At 43.3% G+C, this 3,362-nt stretch overlaps 1 pseudogene; it reads right to left on the bottom strand.

Annotated features, from left to right (window-relative positions):
- Positions 1-496: 496 nt before the first annotated feature.
- LOC138998073 (protein SET-like) lies at positions 497-1,706 on the bottom strand (annotated as a pseudogene).
- Between the last annotated feature and the right edge of the window lie 1,656 nt (positions 1,707-3,362).

Here is a 3,362-nt window from a genome sequence, read left to right as displayed (position 1 = left end):
TTTTTTTAAACAAGAGAAAGTAGACAGATACATGTTGGTAAATGCTAACTGTCCATATTCACATAGAGACACAGTGTAATCTCTGAGCCCAATATACAGAGAAAGGAGGAAAAAGCTAGAATTCTATGCAATACTGCACAGGGGCCTAGCGACCTCCAGCTCCCAGCAGAGCTCAGGGAGCAGAAGGTTTTTCTTTTTCCCACAGAGCATGGTGGTGTTGGTTCCATTAAGTTTTTCTTGAGACAGGAAGGGATAAAAGTGAATTTGGAACAGAAAGGGGCAAAGATTCTTTTCCCACTGTATTCTGCTCAAGGTACACCCCCCCACCCCCCGCCAAAGAAGGTGAGAACCATGGTGTAAAGATGGTGTAAAGGAGAGAAGAGAGACCTCAAAAAAAGGGCGACTGAGCACAAGGGGCGGGGGGAGAAAAAGAATAAATAGACTGCAACTTGCTCCCAGGAACTGGAAAAAATTTAAAAAGGTTGGGACCCATCAGTGTTCATTAGTCATCTTCTCCTTCATCTTCCTCTCCTTCTTCCCCCTCATCATCATCATCATCTTTGTCACCTTCATCCTCATCCCCTTCTTCATCAATATCTTCCAACCCTTCCTCTTCATCATCATCATCATCTTCTTCTTCTTCCCCTTCCCCTTCTTCATCATCTATGACAGGAACCAAGTAGTACTGTGATGGATTTGGCCAAATGTCATCTTTGATGACTTCTCCCAACTCATCTGCACCTGCATCAGAATGGCCAGTGACCAGGTAAAGAAGCTTTCTGGTTCCTCATGCTGTCTCTTCCTGCTGGCGTTATTCTGTGTTTGACTTGAATGTTTCGTCAAATCCTTTCCAGATTTCCATTTGATTTCAGTGGACTTTGAGATGGATCACCACTCTCATTCAGATGAAACTCTTTGGAGAGAACTTTATTTTCAAAGTAAGGATTTTCATCAAAATAAAAATCTATTCTGTAACCGGATTTAATATCTTCAAATTCTGTCCCTTCAACTCTTGTCAAATAATGTAGCGCCTCTTCCTCCTCTTCCTCAAGCAGTGCAGACACTTTTGGGTGGTTAACAAATGTTGTTACCCGAAAATGTGGGATTTTGACATCAATTCTGACCTCTTCTGAAAAAATGGTTGGCAGAGTTTGTTATATTTCTGTTCTACTTTCAAAATCTCCTCACTGGCTGCTCATTAAGTCTGTCTATTTCATTTTGTGCTTCATCAACATGTTCAATCACTTCTTGCTGTTCTTTTTCTCCCTTTGGCACATCCTGAGGGGTCGGCTTCTTCTCTGGCTTGGGAGCTGGAGGCAGTTTTGGTTTCTTCGTTTGAGATGGGAGCGAGGACTGGCATCTGGGGGCCACGCTGTGAGGAAAGCCCGAGAGCTGCTGTCCATATGACTTTAATTTAATGTCTGGAATAGGTGACCATTAACTAACGTACAAAAGAGCATATGAGAACCCTCTCCCACACATTCTCTCCTACATATACATACCACCACTCCATTCTCCTCAAAGGCAGGCAATATTATTTTAAAAAACATATCCAACCAGAAATGCAGATATAAATAAATACACACATATGTCATCTTGATTCTGCATTTTGCTTTTATTTTTCAATTAACATTATATTTTAAAACATTTTCCCAAATAAGGGCATAGAAGCTTTCTTACTCTTGGTCAGGCTGCACAGTTTCCATCGTGGGTGTGTCACCCCCGTTCAGCAGGCTCCCCCGGCAGCTGTCCCCTTGTCTCTGTTCCTGCCATTGGGTGACGACACCTCAGAGGCTTGTGGTGCACAGTGATCAGTTCCAAAATTTGGTCTTATTAACAGATTCCTGACACTGATGCCCCTTCTTCTTCTTCTTCTTCTTCTTCTTCTTCTTCTTCTTCTTCTTCTTCTTCTTCTTCTTCCTCCTCCTCCTCCTCCTCCTCCTCTTCCTCCTCTTCCTCCTCCTCCTCCTCCTCCTCCTCCTCCTCTTCTTCTTCTTCTTCTTCTCCTTCTTCTTCTTCTTCTTCTTCTTCTTCTTCTTCTTCTCCTTCTTCTTCTCCTTCTCTTTCTCCTTCTCCTTCTCCTTCTCCTCCTTCTTCTTCTCCTTCTCCTTCTCCTTCTCCTTTTTCTCCTTCTCCTTCTCCTTCTCCTTCTCCTTCTCCTTCTCCTTCTCCTTCTCCTTCTCCTTCTCCTTCTCCTTCTCCTTCTCCTTCTCCTTCTCCTTCTCCTTCTCCTTCTCCTTCTCCTTCTCCTTCTCCTCCTCCTCCTCCTCCTCCTCCTCCTCCTCCTCCTTCTTCTTCTTCTTCTTCTTCTTCTTTTGATTTTTATTGTTGAAAGTATTACATAGGTCCTCCTTTTCCCCCATTAATCTCTTCCAGCTGCTCCCATCCTCCCCCCGCCCAAGGCCCTCACCACCCCTTTGTCTGTGTCCACGGGTTATGCATATATGCATACAAGTTCATTGGTTGATCTCTTCCCACCCACCCTCCCCTGCCTTCCCTCTGAGGTTCAAGTCTGTTCATGCTTCTATGACTCTGGGTCTATTTTTGATCATCAGTTTATTTGGTTCATTAAATTCCACATATGAGATCACATGATACTTATCTTTCTCTGACTGGCCTATTTCACTCAGCACAATGCTCTTCAGGTCCACCCATGCTGTTGCAAATGGTAAGTGTTCTTTCTTTTTTACAGCAGCATAGTATTCCATGATGTAGGTGTACCAGAGGTTTTTAGTCCTCTCATCTACTGATGGGCACTGAGGCTGTTTCCAAGTCTTAACCATTGTAAATTGTGCTGCTATGAACATAGGGCTGCACATAATCTTTCTGATGAGTGTTTCGGGTTTACACTATTATCTTCCTATTGAAGTTTTTCTGCTAGTGTACAATCGTGCAATATTAAACGCAAACAGACATATCCATGAAGGTGCTGGCTTGGGCATGTGACCAGCATTTTTGGAACTTTATGTTCTGGGACCGCTAGAGGGAGCCACAAGGGACAGTGGGGAGCTAGGGAGGGAGTAGAGAGATGTGATTAGAAATACAATTGGCTCTGTTGCATTTTTATAAAATTAATATTTATTGTTGAGATTATTGCAGAGGTCCCTTTGTTTTTCCCCCATAGCTCCCCTCCACCCAGTTCCCACCCCACCCCAGGCTCTTGCTACCCTATTGTCTGTGTCCATAGGTAATATATACATGCATACAAGATCTTTGTTTAATCTTTTCCCGCCCCCTCCCCCACAGCCTCTTCCCTCTGAGAATCATCAGTCTGTTCCATTTCCATGCATCTGATTCTATTCCATTCACCAGTTTATTCTGTTCATCAGATTTTTTATTTGTTTGAATTTTAGATTCAATTG

This window comes from Myotis yumanensis, unplaced genomic scaffold (assembly GCF_028538775.1).
Source record: "Myotis yumanensis isolate MYYU_CA2020_CCGP unplaced genomic scaffold, mMyoYum1.0.hap1 SCAF_19, whole genome shotgun sequence".
Classification (NCBI taxonomy): Eukaryota; Metazoa; Chordata; class Mammalia; order Chiroptera; family Vespertilionidae; genus Myotis; species Myotis yumanensis.
The sequence above is the reverse complement of the archived record's forward strand: the minus strand, read 5'-3'. Positions and strand labels throughout refer to the sequence as shown.